This window comes from Leptopilina heterotoma, unplaced genomic scaffold (genome assembly GCF_015476425.1).
Source record: "Leptopilina heterotoma isolate Lh14 unplaced genomic scaffold, ASM1547642v1 Lhet_183, whole genome shotgun sequence".
NCBI lineage: Eukaryota > Metazoa > Arthropoda > Insecta > Hymenoptera > Figitidae > Leptopilina > Leptopilina heterotoma.
Window position 1 is genome coordinate 1826181 of NW_025110901.1, and position 24306 is coordinate 1850486.

The 24306-nt window shown below is 23.4% G+C and overlaps 1 protein-coding gene across 3 annotated transcripts in view; it reads right to left on the reverse strand.

Moving 5' to 3' along the window:
* Window positions 1-24306, reverse strand: part of LOC122500363 — a 524819-nt gene that overhangs the window by 362412 nt on the left and 138101 nt on the right. For 2 of the 3 annotated variants that reach the window (XM_043609265.1, XM_043609263.1), the window contains exon 1: window positions 1755-2104. The exons of the other annotated variant lie outside the window; for it this stretch is intronic. The gene's annotated coding sequence lies outside the window, so the exon portion shown is untranslated. Of the gene's footprint in view, window positions 1-1754; window positions 2105-24306 lie in introns of those variants that run through there. 3 annotated transcript variants of the gene reach the window in all.

Genomic DNA, 24306 nt, shown 5'->3' on the forward strand with positions numbered 1-24306 from the left:
AATAATTAATAATAATAAAAAAAATTAAATTATATAAGAAATGATTTTATTAATATGAGCGAGAGAGAGAGAGAGAGAGAATATGTTTATATATAAATACACAGAAATATATATATAGTCACTTGAAGAACAAGATTCTAATTAAATGTAGAACAATTTGTAATCAGATCTATGAAAAACACTCGATACAGTTGTTTTAATATCAGACTTTTTTTTAAATAATACCTATACATTTTGTAATATATATCCTTTCATTTGGCCCCGATTGAACGTAGAGAAGTGTTTTGTAATTAAACCCACAGCTGCTATATGGTAAGATATGAGAAATGATAAACAACAAAAAAAAGAAAAAAAAACTCGTCTAGTATTAAAAAAAAGCTTTAAAATTTAAAAAACTTTTTTTACAAAGTTCATATAATTTTTTTTGCTCACACTCGTGACTTTAAATAAATTTCCGATTCTAATTAAAAGGGAGGAATTATTAAATAAATCAACATCTGTCTGCAATATACTGAATGAATGATTATGCTTTTTAAACTATAAGTCTGCATAACCCTCTTTAATTAAAATATATAGACTCAAGGAGATTGTCATTTCAAGTATAAAAATATGTTTTATAACACACATGAGGGCGAAACTGTCATAAAATGAAGTTTTAGTTTGAAAAAAATGTGGTATACTTGAAAATATTGTGATATTTAATTCATTAAATTTAAAATACTAAAAACGAAAAAAAGTTTAAAAAAAGAATTAGAAACATAATACTATCAATAATAGAAAAAAAAATATAAAAAGAATTCAATGTCACCCGCCGTTTCTTAGAAATATTAAATAAACGGAAAAATATTAATTTCACTACTAATAATGCTCCTAATAATTAAAAAAAAAATAAAGTTGACTAAAAACACTTGAATTATTTTTTTATTCAAACTAAAATTTTACCCGAAGTACATTTTTCCCAACGTCAATTTGTTAAATACTGAAAATTACTTTTAATACACAATCACGTTAGTAAACTTGTCATTTATAATGTATATCCAATGCCATTTGTAAAACGCACGTTTGTAAAAAAACAATTCACAATTTCCTCTAAAGAACTTAGTGCTGCTATTTTTAGAATTCACGATCTGAGATTTACATTTCAAGCAAAATAGTAAAAAAACTGACATTTGGTCAAAAACCACTAGACTCGAATGTAATAAACTTTTCAATAGAAAAGAAATCGAACATTACAAGCAGAATGGCAAAAATAATCCACCACTAAAGATGAAAACTCTTCTGATTAATCAAACTCGAATCTTTGTTAGAAACGAACGCGAAAAACAACAAAAGCGCGAAACACTCGAAAAAAAATGAATAGTAACCAATTATTTCAAATTTCGTTTAAAAAAAAAAGAAAAATTACATAAAACCAGAACATAAAAGTGATAAAATACTGCAAACCAAATATGTTTACATTTTCTAATCTATTTACAAAAAAAAACTATTGGTAAGAAGTAGTGAAGTAAAGCGACAATGACTCACGATTCAAAAATCAAATATTTGCCAATAAAAAGTGAGGTTATGTTATCTAATCACTTGTCATCACTTTCTCGCTAATCTAAAAAAAATTCCTCCTTTTCATCATGATCTATGCAAAATAAAAAAAAAAAACTACACGACGCCTTTCGTGTAAGATAAAACCAAAACAAAATCAAACGCTTTGGGCGTCCTACCGGAAAATAAACAGGAAATAATGAATATAATTTTCTCACCTTTTTGGAATACAATAGTGGCGTGTGCCACTTCTTTTTTTTTTTTTTATAAGGGTTGTTGTAATCCAATATGGCAGCCTACACACATGTCAAAACAAATCACACTAAAGACGACGCAATAAAAGAACGAGCACTATTCTGTTTTACTATATATATGTCTTCACTTTTTTCTATTTTTTTTTTTTCGACCGCAGACAAACCAGGAAATGACGGCACGTTTATCACGTTTGTTGACTACGTATTTTCCTATACTAAAAACACAACACACAATGCCAGAGATTATATTGGAAACAGTGTTTTGTTGTTTAAAAAGGACATCACACTAATATACGTTGTTTCCTGTACGAGTGTTCGACGACTACTAACGGCGGCCAGGCAACCGAACCTAAAGGGCGGGCGGTGGGGGGTCAACCCCACCAGTGGCGCTCAACCAAAGTCTGGCGCTCAATTTTTTAAACATTTTCCAATAGTTTTCCCTTTTCGCTACAATTTAGCAATTTTTTTTAGTAAATTATACGAGAAATATTTAAATAGAAATATAATGTAAATAATACAATCTAAAATAGTGCCAAAATTCATTAAATCTTAATAATTTTTAATTTTAACTTTTAATTTTAATTCCACGGTATCCACGGTATTAATACTTTTAATTTTGATTTTACGGTCTTAAGGAATAGGGGGGGGGGGGGGTATCCATTGACGCTCTGGGTAAAAATCGCATTAACTTTCACACACCCTTAATTTTAATAAATTCAAGTTTTAATATTTTTCCGAAAAATATTTTTTTACTGATTAAGTTTTTTTGTTTTGTTAATGAAAATTATTTATAAACAATATAAACATAAATTAGATAGAAATTTTGTTGATAAAATGCCAAATGAAATTTTTAGCCAATTTATGTGATCATTAAATACAAAAAGGTAAATATAAATTTATATACGTGCATTTCTAAAATAGGTCACGAGATTTCGAGATAAATTAATATGCTATTAATGTATAATTAGGTGAATTCATATATTGTGCCAATAAATTCCTTTATATAATCATAAATATTGTTAACTCAATCTGTTCAATATACATATTTATATTATTGAAAAATAAATATTTGCAATATAAACGAGAATATAGAGTTTCGTGAAAATAATTTAATATTATTTTAATTAAAAATTGAAAAATTTCTGTGAAATATATTAAATTGGAAATAAATTAAATAAAAATTAATAATAAATAGAGCGAATGAAAATTAGTTAATTATTATTAAATTCACAGTTTGACCTATAGAAGCAAAATAATATATAATAACAAAAAAATTTTTTCTCTTAATTAATAAATAATTGAAAATAGAGAAAAAAAAGAAATAAATAAAAAATATTTTTAAAAATAGGAAACAGTAAAAATTAGAATAATAGGAAAAAATGGAAATAAATTGAAAATATAGTTTTAAAAAATTGGGCAAAGTAGGAAAATAGGAAGAAAATAGGAAATAGTGGAAAAAATAGAAATAAATTGAAAATGCTTAAAAATAAAGAAAAAAGAAAATGAAAAACATGAAACAGAAGAAAATAGGATAGTAAAAAATAGCAATTGCTATTTTTTACTAATTATTTTAATTTTTTTAATTGATAAATAGAAAATATTTAAAAAATAGGAAAAAGTAGGAAATAGTGAAAAAAAATAGAAATACCTAAACTTAAAATGCTTAAAAATAAAAAATAACAGGAAATAAAAAACATGAAACTGAAGAAAATAGAAAATAGTAATAAATAGAAAATATTTTTAAAAATAGGAAATAGTTAACAAAATAGGAAATATGCAAGAAAATAACCAAATGGAAAATAGTAAAAATACAAATAAAGAGAAAATATTTGAAAAATAGGAGAAAATAGAAATAAATTGAAAATGGTTTTAAAAAATTGGGCAAAGTAGGAAAATAGGAAGAAAATAGGAAATAGTAGGAAAAATATAAATAAATAGGAAACATTTAAGAAACAGGAAAAAAAAAGATTTTTTATTATTAGTAAAAAATACCAATTGATATTTTTTACTAATTATTTTCATTTTTTTTATTAATAAATAGAAAATATTTTTAAAAAAATAGTAAAACATGGGAAATAGTAAAAAAAAAGAAATAAACTGAAAATGCTTAAAAATAAAAAAACAGGAAATTAAAAACATGAAACAGAAGAAAATAGAAAATAGTAATAAATAGAAATAAATAGAAAATATTTTTAAAGATAGGAAATAGTAAAAAATAGGAAATATACAAGAAAATAGCCAAGTAGAAAATAGTGAAAAATATAAATAAACAGAAAATATTTGAAAAATAGGAAAATTGAAAATAAACTGAAGATTGCTTTTTAAAAAATTGGTCAAAGTAGGAAAATAGGAAGAAAATAGGAAACAGTAGAAAAAATATAAATAAATGGGAAACATTTAAGAAACAATGAAAAATTAGAAAAAAAAACTTTGAAATAATTAGTAAAAAAAAAGCAATGAATAGAAAATATTTAAAAAGTAGGAAAAAATAGGAAATAGAAAAAAAAGAAATAGTAAAAAATAAAAAATAAATGAAAAATATTTAAAGAATAGAAAAAAAACTAGAAACAAAAAAATAGAAAAAGAAAGAAAACAAGAAATAGTGCAAAAATAGAAAAAAATAAAGAATAAAAAATAGACATAAATAGAAAATATTTAAAAATTGGAGAAAAATAGGGAATAGTAATAAATAGAAATAAATAGGAAATAGAAAAAAATAGAAAAATTAAATTTGGAATAGTAAAAAAAGGAAATAATAAAAAAAAACATAAAAAAAGAAATAGTAGGTAGAAAATATACATAAATAGAAAATGTTTAAAAAATAGAATAAATTGAAAAATGAAAAATAGAAAAAAAATGAAGTATTAAAAAATATAAATAAAAAAAATAATAAAAAAGGTAGGTAACAGTAAAAATTGAATAGAGTAAAAAATTTAATTATAACTAGGAAATAGTAATAAAAGTAGGAAGTGAAAAAAAATAGAAAAAATTCCAAATCAGTAGGAAAATAGAAATAATCTGTTAAGTAGGAAATAGAAAAAAATAGAAAGGAACTTTTTTTATTATAATAAAAAAATAGAATTTGATAGGAAATAGTAAATTAATAAACTAAAAAAAAATAAACGGTAATAAAAATAGCAAAAAATAGGAAAAAGTGAAAAACAGAAATAAATAGGAAATAGGACAAGAATAAAATTAAAAAGTAGAAAATAGTGAAAATTATAAACCGTAGAAAAATGTAAATAAATAGAAAATAGTAAAAAGTAGGAAATAGAAAAAAGAGTAGTAAATAAGAAATAGGAACAATAGGAAATAGTAGGTTGGAAATAGAAAAGAATAGTAAATAAGAAATAGGAAAAATAGGAAATAGGAAATAGAAAAAATAGAAAAGAATAGTAGATAATAATTAGGAAAAATAGGAAATAGTAAAAATAGGAAATAGAAAAAAATAGAAAAGAATAGTAGATAAGAAATAGGAAAAATAGGAAATAGAAAAAATAGAAAAGAATAGTAAATAAGAAATAGGAAAAAATGGTAAGCTGGGAATAGAAAAAATAGAATAAAGTTGTAAATAAGAAATAGGAAATAGTAATTGGGAAAATAGGAATAAGTAGAGAATAGGAAAAAATAGAAAATAGTAAAAATGTATTAAATAGAAAAAATAGTAAATAAGAAATAGAAAAAGTAGGAAATAGGAAGTTAAAAAATAAATGGAGAACAGTAAAAATAGGAAATAGAAAAAAGAAAAAATTGTAAATAAAGAAATTGAAAAAATAGAAAAGAATAGTAAATAAGGCCTAGCAAAAATAGAAAATACTAAGTTACAAAATAGAAATAAATAGAGAATAGTAAAAAGTAGGCAATAGAAAAAAGGAAAAAATAGCGAATAAAGAAATAGAAGTAATAGAAAAGGAAAAAAAAGTAGAATAGAAATTAATAACAGGAAAAATAGCAGTGAATAGAGAATAGTAAAAAATAGGAAACTGGAGAAAAATAGAAAGAACTAGGATATAGTAAAAATGAAAATAGAATTGAAACTATAAAAAAATAAATTAGAATAAAAAATAGCGCAAGCAATACTAAAAATAGAAATAAATCCAAAATAGTAGAAAAATAGTAAAAATAAATTAATAAAGTAGTCCAAATAACTCGAAAATTATATCAAATTAATTAATTCACATTTCTTCTATTAATATTTTTTTTTTAAATTCGAATATGAAAAATTTTCCATCTCTATAAAAATTGTATTATTTTTGTCAACATTAATTTTACTCCATCAATTTGCTTAACCCGAATTAAAAGTAAATTACACATCTCTCTCTTTTTTTTTTGTTCTGACAGTTTTTCGATATCAGGTCATCCTGGGTCACAGGTTAAACGAACTTTAATAAAACTTTGAAAATAATTTTAATATAGGAACGTAGTACGATAATCCTACTGCCAGAAATAATTCTCGTACGTTTCTGTAGTAAGCGTACACACTTTTATTACTACTACTACTACTACTACTACTACTACTACTATTACTACAGCGGTTGGAAATTTTCTTGATAAGATATACATAAAAATATTTATATATATAACTCTTTCTCTTTAATAATACACAAATGCTCCAGAAATTTCATTTCGCTTCTGTCTGATTATAAATTCATTGAATTACACTCATTTTCCAGGTCAGGTGAAAAATGAACGATTAATAATAATAAGAATGAAGGTATATTTCTATTTTTGAAAAAATCATTATTAAATTGTCATTTGGAGTTTTTTTCTTCAATCAAATATTCAGATTTTTTGAATAATCTTAAAAATTGAAATTAAAATCCAGAGGATTTTTTTCTATTAGAGAAGAAAATTTTAATTATAATTTTAATTTTTAATTTAATTATATAATATAATTAATTATATTTAAAAAATTTTGATAATTAAAAAAAATACTACTAATTTAAATTACTAAAGAATAAAAGTAATAACAATATAATATAATAATATAAACTCACTTTTTTAAATAAAATTATTAGCAATTTTAAAAATAATAAAACGTAAAAATTTTTAATTCAAATTTATTTTTATAAAAATAAAATATGAATTGGAATATATAGTTTTAAAGTTTCTCTCTGTTACTCTGGTTTTAATATTATTATCATTATAATAATTTATTATATACACGGAGAAACTTTTAATACCACTAATTCTTAAAACTGGTGAGACATTTTAGTATGTTAGGTTAGATTCAAGGGAAAAACGACATAGGTTATAGAAATTGCTATTGAGACTATCAAAAACACTCATTCAGTATATATTTTACAGTTCTTCATAAGGAAACTAACGAAAATTAGTATGTTGTTTTAGAAAGAAAATAATAATTTTTGCAAAGTTGGGAAAGCCATGAATTAAAAAGAAACACAACAAATTAATTGTCTATAGATACTCATAGAGACGATAGTGATACTTGGATCTGATGGTAGATGGCATTAGTGTATGTCACTGTAACTGTAGGTAAATATATTTATAACACGACGTAAGAACCTAACCTATATTATTAACGCACACACGCACACGCAAGTAAAGACACGACGATTGGTCACGGAAACCGAAAGATCGCACGATTCGTTAGAAGTACACAGCTGAATCGTCCTTATATATTAAACGAGTGGAAAAATATGTGCCTTCGAGAGAGAGCATTTTTTAAAATAACTTACTAATCAAATTATGTAAATAAGTAAAAGTCGTGAAAAAAATTATGTTATATTGAGGAACAGTTCTTGAATTTAATTTGGCATGAGGAGACATTCACGTTTATTAATAAAAGGTTTTTTTCTTTCATACACGTGTGAATTTCAACTTCGAAAACATTAGGGTTAGTTCGCGACGTCAGGTGATGGACTCGGTGATGCTCGGGCGAAATCGGTTAAGTCCGCCCGAAGTCCTTCCAAAATTGGTATGTTACGTTAGAATGTCTGTTATATATTCTATCTATATGTGTAAAAAAGGTTAGAATTACCGTATTATTTCACAAACAAAAACTAGCATTTTATTCTTTTCTAAAGAAAAATAAGACTATTTCTAATGCAGATAGTAATTTTTGTACACCGAAGGTTGCTTAATATATAACGAACTTATCATATTTTCGTATTAATGTTGAAATTATTAGCACAACGCACGAAAAATCCTCACATTCTAACGTACTTTTAGAATAAACATAACCAAATATATTTAATATTATAAGAAAAAGTTTCTCCGTGTATATTCTGACATAGGGGATTCAGGGAAAAGTCAAAAATTTGTATTAAAAGTATACTGAAAAAAAATTTTTAAATTCATAAGAAAATTCTGGATTTTTCTGTCTTTTTTGTTTGACTCATAAACTAGGAAATTACCACGAATTCTAATAAAAAACCTAATTTTTTCTATTTCTGACAAAAATTTCTTTTTAAATAACTTAAATCTTGAACGACTGTCATAAAATAAATAAATTATTTAATGAATAATTTTACTTCAATATTTCAAAATTAATTCAATTTTAAAAGAGTTGCGTTTACAATTTTCATGAATAAATGAACTTCAAATGATTTCAATTTAAAATCTTATAAAATTTCAATTTTGAATGAATTTAATTAGAAATTTAAATGAACTTAGATTATTGAAAAATTTTAATAATTCAAAATCTTCTAAAATTAGTTAAATTTGTCAATATATATTTAATTAATTATTAAAAATAATGGATTAACAGAAGAATTTCGGTTAAAAACACTAAAAAAAATTGAATTTTGGAAAAGTTAGAAATGATTGCAGAAATTCAATTATTTTCCAAAGTAATAAAATTCTTATCACAAAATTCAATTATGTTCAAAAATTTTTAAAAATTCTCGTCAAAATTTCACTTATCGACTATAAATAATAAAATTTTTCACCGAAGTTCAATTATTTTCAAAAATTATAATAGAAATCTTGGCAAAAATTCAATTATTTAAAAAAATTATTTTTTAGGAATTCAATTATATTAATAAATAATAAAATTCATCGCAGAATTTCAATTATTTTTAATACAATTTTAATCGAATTCCCCAAAAAATGTAATTATTCTCCAAAAATTTTATTAAAATTCGTAGAAAGAATTAAATTATTTAAAAAATTTGTTAATAAAATTCTTTATGAGAATTCAATTTTAAGAAATATTCAATTATTCAAGAAATTATTAATTTTTTTACTTAAATAATTGAATTTTAGAGAAGTTACAAATTATTGCAGAAATTCAATTATTTTCAAAAGTACTAAAATTTAATTATGTTGGAACATTTTAAAAAACTTTTGTTAAAATACCAATTATTTTTATAAATTAATAAAATTCTTTAAAATTCAATTATTTTCAAAAATTTTAATGAAATTCTTGTCAAAATTTCAATTATTAACAAAATTTTCCCTCATTTCAATGATTTTCAATATCTACTATTTTAATAATATTAGCCAAAAAGAATTCAATATTATTCAAATATTTACAAATTTTTTATAAATTTTTTCTCAATAATTCAATTATTTTCAGAAATAATAAAACACATCGCAGAATTTCAATTATCTTTAATACAATTTTAATCGAATTCCTTGAACAATGTAACTATTCTAAAAAAATTTATTAAAATTTGTCAAAAAATTCAATCATTTAAAATTTTATTAATAAAATTTTTTATGGGAATTAAATTTTAAGAAACATTCAATTATTCAATAAATAATTTACTTTTGTATTTAAATAATTGAATTCTCGTAGAATTTTATAAATTATAAAAATTTATTTTTTTTATTCATTATTTTTTATTAATTTAGAAACTGAAATAAAAAATCTTCTCAAAAATTCGATTATTTTCATAAATATCAAAAATTCTTTAGATTTACTAAATTCTTTTGAACATTACTTAAAAAAAAAATTCTTCACAAGAATTCAACTATTTTCATAATTTTCCATAAAATTCTAAAAAAACAAAATTCTACAAATTTATAAAAATGAATTTTAGTTAATAATAATAATTGAATCTGAAAATAATTTAAATTTAAATTTAAATTTAAAAAAGGTTTGAATTTGAATGTTTTGAAGAATTTTAATTCCTACCGAAAAAGAATAATAATTAAATATTTCAAATATTTCAAAAAGAAATTATTGTTTTCGAATAATTTTACAATTAAAGATATTCGTAAATAAATTTAACTGAACATTTTTTTCAATAAAATTTTTTCCTTTATTTTCGAAAAATTCAAAAATTTTCAGTTTCATTTTCAATTTAAATTTTCTAATTGACAAATATAATTTCTAAACATTTTTTCCCTTTATTTTTAAAAATACTTTGAATTTTATTAAAACAATTGAAATTAAGAAATAGAATTGATGAAAATTATTTCCTTATGAAAATTGAGAATTTTCTAGAAAAATATTAAGAAACGGGAATATGTGATGTTTTTCTTTCCAAAAGTAGAAAATGAGTTTGTAAACAATATTGTTATTGAGAAATAAAAATTATGCATAAAATGGGTATATTTCCCACTTCTTAATAAAAATTTATTAACAATTAACAATTCTCTAGAATTTTTTATAAATAAAAAGGAGAATAATTTGCATAATAATTTAGATCAGCCAAACGAAATTTGTTATAAAAAAGCATGTAACAAAGAAAATCGGTATATTTTTTATTTGTTAATAAAATATGCTTATTTGTTACAAATATGAATGTCAAAAAACAGAAATTAACGAAACATGAATATTCGGATTAAATTTTCAATGTAACTTTCTTTCATTATTTTCATTCTTCTTGTAAAATCGCAGTTGTAATAAGCATTTTTGGTAATTTAAAATTAATCCATTGCAAGTGTCAGAAACAAATATTCGTATTTATTGATTGAACATATCTTTTCGGAAGCACATACTGTCAGTCATCGTTATCAACGTTCACAAACGCGGTTACCATGCTTCATTATTTGTATTTGCACTTTTACCCAACAGCAAAGTACAAAAGGCAAACATTTAACAATTGCGGACTAAATTTAAAAAAACAAACAAACAAACAAAAAAGCCAACGAAATTTAATTAATAATCAGATGAAAAGTTTTTTGTCAATTTAAATTTATCAGCGTAAACAATATAAAGGGAAATTTGCCTCAAGTAGATTTGTCCTTTTTTCTCTTTTCATTTATAAAAAGCGAATGAAATTTTTTTATACATAAAATTACGAATAAAATTTAAAAATAATAAAAATGCATATGAATAAAGTTTTGAAAAATTCGAGGAAAAATTTTAATGAAATGTAGATAAAAGTTTAAAAAAATTTAATAGAAAGAAAAGTTAAATAAAATTCACACAGTATGGATAAAGTTAAAAGAGGAATTTAATAAAATATAAATTTAAAAAAATATTCGCGAAAAATTAAAATATTAAAAATATAATTTAAAAATATAAAAGAAAGAAGAAATAGAGTTTGGATTAAAATACTAAAACAATAAACGTTAATTTATTCACGCTTGAAATTCGCAAAATTATTATTAGTTTTTTAACATCTGCCAATGAAGAATTAAAATTTCATCCGTAAAACAGTTTATTCATCACTAAACATTTTTCATTTCACCCTCGAGCACAACAGTGTTCTTTATAAATTCCGTAAAAATTCAAACAATAAAATGAACAATCAATTTGTAACATACAACGAATAATTTAAACGTTTTCACTTCATCGCTATTTTTAGATTTTTTTACAAGGAAACTGGTTTAGAATTTGCTTAAAGGTCCTAGTTTCTGAGAAATGGAGCGTAAGCGCAGGAGTGGGGGCAATGCGAGCAAGAGAGAAGTCTCGAGGCGTCTTTGTCGCTCTCATTGCCCCCACTCCGGCGTCTCGAGTTTAAAAGTCAAGAATTCTAAGAAGCGGAGCGTGAGACTAGGAGTGGGGGCAATGAGAGCGACAAAGACGCTTCGGGACTATTCTCTCGCACTCATTGCCCCCACTCCGACACTTCAGTCGCGCTTCTAACTAACTAACTTCTAACTCGCGCTTTTTAGTTTCTTTAATAATTTTTTTAACAATTTAAACCAACGATGTAAATTCCTAGGTAAACAAAAATATAAATAAAATATCGAAAAGAAAGAAAGGCAAATTAAATTAAAAAACAAAAAAAAGTTAACGAGTTGTGAATTAAAAGTAATAAATTCAATTTTTAAGTAGCTGTTTAATTTTCTCAGTATAATTATATTTATATTCTCGCGTAGTTTAATGTAGCTTGTAAAGCCTAGGTTAAAATTAATACATTTTCATCTCGTTTAAGAGAATTCTTTTCGCACGATAAACTTTATGGTTTTTTTCTCCTTCCTTTTTTTTTGAGTCTACCACACAACACAGAATGACATGGATATAATTAATGAATGTAAAAGATAACGAACAAATGGTTTTTCTAGAGACTATAGCATAGTGATCGTGTGACATCGACCTGCTTGATCCCAGATAGTGTGTCAGATACAATCTGCGTAATTTCCTTACACACCATTAAACTAAATGTTATCCACTTTTTTCTCATAACTAGAAACTTCCAACTATTCTATATACACACACGTTCCCTTCTCCCCCCCCTCCAAAAAAAAAAACCCACCCTGACCCCAGACTGCGAGAAATTCTCCCAGGGAAAATCAATGTCAAACCCAAACAATTGCGCTCGACTAACATTCCAAACATTACTGGACTAATTATTATACGAGGATAACTGAAAATTAGAGATGTAAAAAATAATCTGTTTTCAATGGCAATTAATAATTTTTTGATTAAATTGATGAAGAAAAAAAATTAATTTAAATTTTATATTAATTAAGTTTTATAAGTAATTAATAATTTAAAAATTTTTATATAATTTTATTATTGAATTTTTAAGTCAAGACGATAAGTGCAAATGATTATAAGCACTGACGGTAAGTGCTATTATTTTAAAATTTAACTTTCACTTTATCATTACATTTTTAACTGAAAACAATAAATATACAAATAATTATAACTACTGACGGTAAGTGCGCTCAAGTGCTCACTAATTATTTAAAGTTTTAACTAACATTTTACCATTGAATATTTAACTTAAAACGATAATTGCTAATAATTATAGAAAATAACGGTAGGTTCCATCAAGTGTCGTCAAGTGCTCACTAATTAATTATTTAAAATTTTAGTATGAAATTTGTCATTGAATTTTTGACTGAAGACGATAAATGCAAATGATTATAAAAACTGACGGTAAGTGCGCTCAAGTGCTCACTAACTAATTATTTAAAAATTTAACTTTCCTTTTACCATTGAATATTTAACTTAAAACGATAATTGCAAATAATTATAGAAAATAACGGTAAGTTCCATCAAGTGTCGTCAAGTGCTCACCAATTAATTATTTAAAATTTTAGTATAAATTTTGTCATTGAATTTTTGACTGAAGACAATAAGTGCGAATAATTATAAAAAATAACGGAAAGTGCCATCACGTGCTCACTATTTAATTATTTAAAATTGTAATTTAAATTTTATCATTGCATTTTTAAATAAATACGTTGAGTGCAAATGGTTAAAAACTGACGGTAAGTGTCATCAAGTGCTCACTAATTAATTATTTAAAAATGTAACTTTCATTTTATCGTTAAATTTCTAACTGAGGATAATAAATAAAAATGAATGCAACTACTGACGGTAAGTGCACTCAAGTGCTTACGCACTTGAGCACACTTACCGTCAGTAGTTATTATTTTCACTTATTATCAGAAGAGCAGATGAAAATATTAAGCAACTGCAACAAAATATTTTCAAAATATGTCCATATAGTAAGTGCAATCGAATTCCATTATACATTTACGTACGGTAAGTGTATTGTATTTTATTGTAATATAATACCAGACGGTAAGTGCTGTTAATTTTCACTATCATACGAATATTAAATGCAATTAACTGAAGACGTAAACGAGAAAAAGAGCTATTGATTGCAAGATATTTATACTGACGGTAAGCGCACTGCACTGTTACACTTACTACCGGTAAGTGTAATAGTCACCAACAGTAAGTACAATCTAATCAATAGCATTTGGAGAATTATATTTTACACTATAGTAGTTAAATAACATAAGTACGATAAGTGCATTATTACAGTAAATGCGACCAGAAATTAAAGTAAGTGTTAGTAGAAATCTACAATAGACGGTAAGTGCAGTCATTATTCTGACATAGAACTTAACCAAGACCTTAACTTAACCAAACAAATCCATACTTTTGTTGATAAGACACTGAATTGTAACTTTTGACAGTAAGTGCATAAGACGGTAAGTGATCGCATGAATAAAAGCATTTTCCACTTAAAACTATATCGTGTGGATAGATTATTTTTAAACAATTACCGAAGAATAGTGCAAAATATTCAGCTACATTTTTGACGGTAAGTGCACTTATAATTTACTTTTAAAGTAAGAGGCTATGATGGTAATAGTGATCAAAAGAACAAAAGTACTTCCGACTCAAACTATATTGTCTTTATTGACAGTAAGTTTACTAAAATGCACCTACTTCAAAAAAATATGAAATATTTAACAATATTATTGACGGTAAGTGCTCTTTGGCTTTTAAAATAAGTGGCTATGACGGTAAGTGATCGAAAGAACAAAATTTTTGAAATTTTGTAAGTTTGTTTAAATATAAGTACTGCAGAAAAGAGTAAAATATTTTACTAATTCTATTAACGGTAAATTGAATTGGTTTTTAAAAAAAGTGACCACGACGGTAAGTGATAAAAATAAAAAAATCATTTTCGATGTAAACTATACCGTATTCAAAGTTTTTTTTGTTAAATGTAACTATTACAGAATAGTGGGAAATATTTAACTATATTATGAACGGTAAGTGCAATTGACTTTTAAAATAAGTGCCTATGACAGTAAGTTATCAAAAGAACAAAATTACTTTCGATGTAAACTGTACCGTATTCAAAGTATATTTTTTGTTAAATGTAACTATTACAGAATAGTGAGAAATATTTAACTATATTATAAACGGTAAGTGCAATTGACTTTTAAAATAAGTGCCTATGACAGTAAGTGATCGAAAAATGTAAATTTTTTCTATGTAAACTATATTGTGTTGAAAGTATACAAGTGCAACTACTACAGAAAAATCTAAAAAGTTTTACGCAATTAACGGTAAGTGCAATTGGCTTTTAAAGTAAGTGCACCGGTATATTTATCAGAAACGGTAATTATAATCAGTAGTAATGGACAATTTCGACAATAAGTACAAATGTTTGCAACGAAATTAATCAAAAGCGAGACAGTGACAGTAACTGACGGTAAGTGCAAAAGTTCGTTTATACAAATTTAACAATAAGTGCATTTAACTAAAACTACCATTATCACTTGAAGCACAGAATCGAAATTATCACATGCACAGTAAGTGCACATACTATTAACGGTAAGTGAACCGATCAATAATTATAATTACAATCAGTTTATAATTGTATTATAATACTATGAACAGTAAGTGCAAAACCCAGTAATTCCTTTGCAATAAACCGTAATAGAAAAAAAATTAATATTCGCACAGAATTAATACATTAGAAATCGCCCCCCCCCCCCCTAACAAAAAAAAGAAGGTAATTTTGACTATTTTGTCGAAATTGACATATATATATTAACAAGGACACGGGTACAAAAAACGTAGGGGTGCGAAATAACAACGACAGCTGTGGCAAATGAGAAATGACGAATTCTGCACATAAAAGCGCCTATGAAAGTGCTTATGATGTACAATATTCGAGGGTTCCAATCGACATTATTCTCACTTTTTACACGTACAAACACACAAATACAAGTGTAATATTTTCTTGACGAAAAAAGAATATTGGAAAACCAAGGAAAAATTTAATCTCATATTTATTCTTATGGTAAATAATAAAAAAAATAAATACCCAATCAGGGTTACCACAAAAATTTTATTTTATTTTTCCCTAATTTTTGCTTGATTTCCAAAATAGAATTTTGACTTTTACCCTGAATATTTTAATTCACTCAAAAAAATAATTAGATACACAAAAAAAAATGTTTGTAATACATTTGTTATTTAACGTCTTTAGCTATAAAATTATTCGGAACAACGACATTATTTAAAAACAAATATTTACAAAAATACGGTATTTTGGTGCAATATTTGGAAGAAATGTCGAAAAAGTCTCAATTTTTGAAAATACAATCGAAAGTCAAAACTCACAACTGAAAGTAATTTTAATTAATTCAGATACAATTGACAGTAATTTTAATTAATTTAGTTACAAATAACAATTGACAGTAATTTTAATAATACGAGTTGAAATTGACGGTATTTTTAATTATATGCCAAATATAAAGACTGGAACCGAAATATTTTAGAATTTTAATGAATAAATTTGTTTGTTTACTCCACATAAGATACTGTTTTAGTTGAATAATATTCGTGTAATTGAGTTGAAAATTGCTTTTGTGCTTATGGTAATAATCGCAAGGTTATTTTTTTCTTTCTTTTTCGGAATCCTCAACTTGGTTCTGCTCTTTGAAACTCATTGCAACATTTATTCACGTCTTTATGAGTTTCATCGCCGAGTCGTGGATAAAAGAAAGAAGGAAATAGAGACAGAGAGAAAAAATTCAGACCAAGTATCGCAATAAAATGTACAAAATTCATATATGTGCTTTTCCAACTCTAACAAGAAAAAATAGAAGGAAGAGTATAAAGTAAAATATATAAATTTATTATTCTCACTATTTTCAAAGTGTATTTTCAAAACGTATTTTTAAAATGTATTTTCAAAATGTATTTTCAAAATGTATTTTCAAAATGTATTTTCAAAATGTATTTTCAAAATGTATTTTCAAAAGGTATTTTCAAATAGGAATTTTTAAAATATATTTTTTCAATTAAAAAATTTTCCAAATTCAAAATTACCTTATAGTTTATTAATAGAGACTGTGTTTCAATCAGGACTGTTATAATTTTAAACCAACTTGATTAAAACCATGTTTAAAATATGATTAAAATCAGGATTTAAATCAAATACATATTTATAATTTTAATCAATTTTATGCAAATTCTAAATTAAATAATTCAATTCCTGAGAAATTTTTATTATTCATGAAAAGAATTGAATTCTTACGAACATTTTTACAAAAAATTTTTTAAATAATTGAATTCTGTTTGGAAATTTTATGAAAATAGTAAATATTAAAAATCATTGAATTGCAAAAACTTTTTAAAGATAATTAAATTTTACAAAGAATTTTATTAAAATTTTTGACAATAATTTAATGTCTGTGTGGAATTTTATTAAATTTTTTGAAAATAATTGAATTTCAAAAAAGAATTTTATTATTTATGAAATCTATATTACTTTTAAAAATAATTGAATTCTTGTGATAAATATTGTTATATTTACAAAAATAATTGAATTTTGCAAGGAATTTTATTAAAATGATTCAAAATAATTGAATTTTCGGGAATAATTATATTGATTTAAAGAAGACTTTTACTTCAAAATTCTAGAAAATAATAATTAAATTAAAATGATGAAAATTATTTTGAAGAACTTACAGTAACAATATTTTAATAATAAAAAAATAATGATTTTATCACTAGGTCACCTTTAATTATTTAAAAAACATATAATTTGTTGAATTTCAAAAGGTTTAAATTTGAAATTTTGAAAATCTTAGTTCCTATGAAAAATTAATAATGATTAAAAATATTTATTTAAAAAGGAAATTATTGGTGTTTTTGAATAATTTTACAATTAAGGAACATTTTCTTTGAGTGTCTAATAATTTTTAGAGTGAATCAGAAAATATTCTTTAGGGTCAGGGAAAAAGTCAAAATTTTCTCTGGAAATCAGGGAAAAAGAAAAATTAAATTTTTTTTGCAAGTTTGTATTTCTTTTTAAAAAATATTTTTAAAAAATTTTCTATTTCATATCCCAATAGCTTAGAATATTCCATTCACATTCCTGGAATATTCCATTGGAACATTGAGAATATTTCTTTCTGGAATATTTCTTCCAAATTTTAGAAATTTATTTATTTATTCAATTTTTGAACAGGCTTAAAGCCCTTTCGTACATTGTACTTAACAAAAATATTTAATAAATTATAATAATAATTATAATTATATAAATATATAAAAAATATGTTATTTTTTATAAAGACTAGATTTTTTAAAATTTTCTTTTAACTTTCCCATTCTCTTTTCTTATGTCCTCTTTTATTTTTTTGTTTTGCACAATTTAGAGGAGATCTTTTGAAATAACTTGACAATGATTTGCAACATAAAACTTTGTATCGAGGTTAAAGTTCATGTCACTGAAAATACCGGGATTACGTGCAGTCACTCGAAAGCACAGTCGACAAGCTGGGACCAAGATTCTGAGTACAGAAACTAATGCCAGGTCCTTTAAATGTCGAGAGATCGTTTAACCCTGGACTGACCGCTGCTGCGGTTCTGTGGTTCTAGCCATTCTGACACTCGTAAAATTTATACTATTGAAACGTTCAATATTAGATTTTAACCTTTAGAAAAAAAAAACGAGAAAAAAACCCATTTCCACCTCAACGAAAATTAATTACAAAATTTCATCTTTCTCGTTACGAGAAATACCGAGAATTGCCACTTTCTATATATAGGCTCTTTAAAAATACTTTGCTCAAAATTTTATATTTTTCATATTCGATATTTCTTTTTTAAATACTGAAAAATTAATATCTGAATACAATAACAATTTCAGATAGTTTTCACTTCTATGAATAAAAGTGAATAAAAAGAATTTTTCTTTTTTTCAAAAAAAAAAGAGGGAAAAAATTACAATTTATAAGTGGGGGAAAAAAAAGGGTTTTTTTTCGAAATGCTGATTGTTCAATGTTTGGGATAAAATGGAATTTACTCGAGAGGATATAGAAAGTATCGAAAACATCAGTCAAGTATCAGTCAATCGTTTCGCAATGCGCACAACCAATTTACAACAACGACTTTTTCATCGATCGGCACAGCTTTAACCAATTTTTTTTTTCACTCTCGCGAGCAGGCAATTACGTTGGGACTTTTGACAAGAGCAGAGAGAGAGAGAAAGAGACGAAAAGGAGAGAGAGAAAAAAAAATAAACTAGAACACGACAATATGATGTACTTAATACCTGTGACGGTATATTAAATTATGTGGTTGAACTAGTGCCAGACAATTGCTTCTTGACCCTAATGTAAAGTTTATAGTAAAAGCAAGAAAATTTTCACATAATACGAATTTTCCATATTTTTTTAATTAAATATCGTTTATGAATATTTAATTACGCACAAATGTCGTTTCGTTATATTTTTTTAATGTACCACTTCATTTTTCTTTCGAGTATCATTTTATCATTTTTTACTTTTTCATTATTTCACAATTCATAAAGGCAATTCATTTCAATTTGACGATGATAAATATTAATTGCCAAAATAGTACGAAATATTCCATTATCATTCATGGAATATTTCAATTACAATATTCCATTCACATTCCTACTATTTACTACTTTTTTACGTTATGCTACTACTTTAAATTCGCTAATACTAGAAATAAAAAAACTATTCCCAAAAATTATAATCAAATTCTTTAAAACCATCCAATTATTTTCAATATTTACTATTTTCATAAAATTTTGCAAAATAATTCAATTATTTAAGAAAAAAATTGATAACATTCATCCAAAATTCAATTATTTTTATAAATAATAAAATTTCCTCAGGAATCCAATTAATTTAGAATAACATTTTTAAAAAAAATTTCAAAAAATTAATTATTCAACAAAATTTTTTTTTATTCTTCACAATAATTTATTATTCTTTTTAATAATTTTTTGATAAAGTTTTCTTTTGAGAATTTTCAAATTCATTTGTTTAGAATTAATTTTTATGAAATTTTGATTATTCGGCAATTCTTCAATAATAAAAATAAAAACTTAAAATAATTTTTAAAAATTTCGATTAAGCTTTATGAAAAAAATTAGTTCCATATAGAATTTTTCATTGAAAGTATGAAAAATTAAAATTTTCAAAGATTTTAATTTGAAACCTTTACAGAATTCAATTATATTTCTAAAAATTACAATATTATTCGTAACTTCTCAAAAATTCAATATTATTATCTAAAACATTAACTGAAATTAATTTTTAAATCAATTTTTATAAGAAAATTCTTCAAAAAATCAATTATCAACTACAAAAATAAATAATTTATCGAATAATTGAATGTTTCTTAATATTGAATTCTTAAATACATAATTTTACAAACAAATTTTTAAATAATTGAATTCATTCGACGAATTTTAATAAAATTTTCGAAAATAATTACATTTTTCGAGGAATTTGATTCAAATTGTATTAAAAATAATTGAATTATTGCAAAGAATTTTATAAGAAAAAGTTTCAAACAATTAACTTTTTTTTCAAAAAAAAATTATGCAAATTCTATTTTTAAAAATTGAATTCCTGTGAAATTTCAATTATATTAGAAAGTAATAATTAAATACTCGTGTAGAAGTTTGTCAAAATTATTTTTAAATAATTGAAATCTTTTGGGAAATTTTATTAAAGTAATAGATATATCTACAAATTATTGAAATAAAAAAAATTTTTGAAAATACTTAAATTTTTGTGATGAATATTGTTATTTATGAAAATAATTGGATTACTGCGTAGAATTGAATGCTAAATTTTTAAATATTTGATTCTTTTCAAAATGTATGTTAATTTCGTTTTAAATAATTGAATGTTCGTGTAGAATTTTATAAAAATTTCTGTTTAACAATTAAATTCTTGTGATAAATACTATTATTATTACTATTATTATTAATTGAATAGTTGCAAAGAATTTTATTAATTTTGAAAATAATTGAATTCTTGTGATAAATATTGTTATTTATGAAAATAATTGAATTTTGCAATGAATTTTATAGAAATTCCGGAAAATAATTGAATTTCGCGAAGAATTTTGCTTTTTATAAAGATAATTGAAATTTTGACAATATTTTTTTGATTTTTCAAAAATTGAATTTCTGCGAAGAATTTCATTAATTTTTAAAATAATTGAATTCTTGTGATAAATACTGTTATTTATGAAAATAATTGAATTTTACAATGAATCTTATAAAAATACCTGAAAATAATTGAATTTCGCGAAGAAATTTGCTATTTATAAAGATAATTGAATTTTTGACGAGAATATTTTTTAGATTTTTTGAAAATAATTGAATTTCTGCGAAAAAATTTTATTAATTTTGAAAATAATTGAATTCTTCTGATGAATATTGTTATTTACAAAAATAATTGAATTTTGCAAAGAATTTTATTAAAATGACTCAAAATAATTGAATTTTTGGGGAAAATTCTATTATTTTTGCAAATAATTGAATTCTTCCAAAAAATTTAAAAAAAAACATTTTTTCAAATAATTCACTTGCAAAGAATTTTATTAATTTCGAAATAATTGAATTCTTGTGATAAATATTGTTATTTATGAAAATAATTGAATTTCGCGAAGAAATTTGCTATTTATAAAGATAATTAAACTTTTGACGAGAATATTTTTTAGATTTTTTGAAAATAATTGAATTCTTGTGATGAATATTGTTATATTTACAAAAATAATTGAATTTTGCATAGAATCTTATTAAAATGACTCAAAATAATTGAATTTTCGGGAATAATTCTAATACATTTTTGCAAATAATTGAATTCTTCGAAAAAATTTTAATAAAACATTTTTTTAAATAATTTACTTATGCGTGGCATTAAAATTAAATTTCCTGTAAAATTGTATTAAAAATAATTGAAATCTTGCGATGAATTTTATTATTTATGAAAATAATTGAATAGTTGCAAAGAATTTTATTAATTTTGAAAATGATTGAATTATTGTGATGAATATTGTTATTTTTTATGAAAATAATTGAATTTGTCAATGAATTTTAAAGAAATTCCTCATTATAATTGAATTTTGACGTTTGGATAAAAATTAAATTATTTTTAAAAATTTTAATAAAATTCATTGTAAAATTTAAATTATTTTTAATTTAAACTTTATAAAAAAGTTCCAAAAAGTACTCTCTAAATTTGAATCATTTAAAAATCATCGTTTTTAACAATCAATGATTGACTTTTTAAGTAAATCCAATTTTGAAAGTAAAACATTAATCACTTCTGAAAGATTTATTAAAATTAATATTGAATATTATTTTAAAAAAATAATTTAAAAAAAATTAAATTTTTATTTAAAATAAATATTACATTAATTAAAAAAATTTCAATTGAAAATTTGAAATTTAACAAAGAGCCAGATTTGATGTTATTATCGAGATGGGAAAAAAAGATGAAAACCCTGTCTAACTGGAACTAAAGAAAAAGTCAGCGAAAAACAAACTCTCGTACGACAGCAACCCTCTGCGGATAATAATTATTACACAATTTTTCCTCGTCTGTTTTGCTACAAAGAAGATCATAACAGAAAATTCACTTACAAATTGAAGTCATTTAATAGATAGGAAGATTAAAAAGAGGGAAGATTTTCATTTATATACACATTTGAAAATACATTTTTTTCAATGATGCCTAGGGATGAGAGGACCCTATGCATCTGTAACTGTATGAAAGCATTTTCGGAAACTGACTTTCTCCAACCGTAAGAGAAGATTCTGTAGAGATTTGATAATAGGGCATAAAATTTTACGATTCTGATCCTCTACTTTTTTTTGGAAGAATATAGTGTAATAGATAAATGAAGAGGAGAATTTATCGTGGCAGCAGCTGGACCTTCCTTGCTGAAGGTTAAATCTAATGGATGTTCGTTTGTCCCTAACTATTGACGTGATTCTGGGACTGGCTTTAAACGTCACATTTCCCCTCTCACTCTCTCCAATATCCCACAAGCGCACCACTCACAAACAGGGGGGCTAATTCCTTTGACAAGCACAATGATTTTGGCACGTGTGAAACTGCCCTCTCCTCTTCATTCAATTTAACATATCCAATGAACAACAACAATACCAACAACAAATCACTTTTATATTTGATCCTTGTATGTAAACCCACACTAGTCTTTATTAAAATCACAAAACAATGACTTCATTATTTCAACAAAAAAAAATAAAATAAAATAAGAAAAAAAATATGTCATTTAAACTTGAGCATCTGTTTGAGAAAGGAAAATAAAAGGAATCTAGATTTTTCTGTTCCTATTTCAGGGTTGCTAGAGGTCAGGGTAATTAGGAAATTCAGAGAATAATCAGGAAAAGTAGAATTAGTCAGGGAAATCAGGTAAAAGTCAGGGAATTTTATTAAAAGTACTGGAACAATTTAAAAGTTTAGAATTTATAAGAAAAAATTCTCAATTTCCAATTCTAACAAAAAACCTTCAATTTTTTCTATTTCTGACAATAATTTCTTTTTTATAACTTAATTCATCAACTTAATTCATCATTTATATAATAAAATTATTACTTATTAATCATTTAATGAAGTATTTTATTTTAATTTTAATTTCAATTCTATTGAAATTAGTTTCAATTTAAATAATTTTAAAGCAATTCTTCAAAAGAATTCAACTATCTTAATAAATATCAAAATTCTTCTCAGAAATTCAATTATTTGCAAAAAAAAAAAATCTAAAAAATATTGTCGTCAAAAATTCAATTATCTTTATAAATAGCAAAATTCTTCGCGATATTCAATTATTTTCAGGAATTTTTATAAAATTCATTTGCAAAATGCAATTATTTTCATAGATAACAATATTTATCAAAAGAATTCAATTATTTTCAAAATTAATAAAATTCTTCACAGAAATTCAATTTTTGAAAAATCTAAAAAATATTGTCGTCTAAAATTCAATTATCTTTATAAATAGCAAAATTCTTCGCAGAAATTCAATTATTTTTAAAAAATCTAAAAAATATTGTCATCTTTTCAATTATCTTTATAAAAAGCAAATTTATTCGCGAAATTCAATTATTTTCAGGAATTTCTATAAAAATCATTGCGAAATTCAATTATTTTTGTAAATAACAATATTCATCACAAGAATTCAATTATTTTTAAAAAATCTAAAAAATATTCTCGTCAAAAATTCAATTCTCTTTATAGATAGCAAATTTCTTCGCAAAATTCAATTATTTTTAGGAATTTTTATAAAATTCATTGCTAAATTCAATTATTTTCATAAATAACAATATTTATCAAAAGAATTCAATTATTTTCAAAATTAATAAAATTCTTCTCAAAAATTCAATTTTTGAAAAATGTAAAAAAATATTGTCGTCTAAAATTCAATTATCTTTATAAATAGCAAAATTCTTCGCGATATTCAATTATTTTCAGGAATTTTTATAAAATTCATTGCAAAATTCAATTATTTTTGTAATTAACAATAATCATCACAAGAATTCAATTATTTTCAAAAAATCTAAAAAATATTCTCGTCACAAATTCAATT